Source organism: Sinocyclocheilus grahami, unplaced genomic scaffold (assembly GCF_001515645.1).
Source record: "Sinocyclocheilus grahami isolate Dianchi unplaced genomic scaffold, SAMN03320097.WGS_v1.1 scaffold4733.1, whole genome shotgun sequence".
In the NCBI taxonomy this organism is placed as follows: domain Eukaryota; kingdom Metazoa; phylum Chordata; class Actinopteri; order Cypriniformes; family Cyprinidae; genus Sinocyclocheilus; species Sinocyclocheilus grahami.
The window spans coordinates 10,352-11,055 of NW_015509618.1; positions in this window are offsets into that span (position 1 = coordinate 10,352).

Consider the following 704-nt stretch of genomic DNA (forward strand, 5'->3'; position numbering starts at 1 on the left):
GTGCATTTATATATACATATAAATATACACAGTACACACACATATGTAAACAAACTTTTATTTTGGATATGATTAATCAAGATTAATCGTTTTGATAGCCCTAATTCAAAATATTAATAAATACTACAATAGCATATACATAATACTGAAATAAATTAATATTTTAATATTGTTGCCATTTTTGGCCATTTGATGAATCATCACTTTCACAAACAGGTCAGGAATGGTTCTCAAAGTATTTGTTTTTTAAGAAAGTAATGGAATAAACTAAAGACAAGTGGGCGAGATGTCTAGAAAGGAAACCGACTAAGCATATTTAATGCAAAAGGTCCAAATGAAGACTTGAGAAGTTAATCAAACAGATGAATGTAGCACACCACTAAAATGTTTTCTACCTCCCACCTTTAGAAGATCTAGATGAAAGCCCATAACAATGAGCAATTTACCTCGGAGCATCTTAAAATATCACAGCTCACCTCATCACTCCATAGAGAAAGATCTGAGAGAACAGCAGATTTCTGCAGCTATTCAACTAAATGGATAATCCCTCAGAAGATGGCGTGAAGAAGGAACTCCGGGAAGCTCTGTAGTACAACATATGCATTTATGCATTTCAGTCTAGCTCTTGTGAAGATGCCACAATCACAGTCAGAGCTTTTGAGTTATGGATTCAACACGCAAAAAGCACCTGGCTGAACAGAATT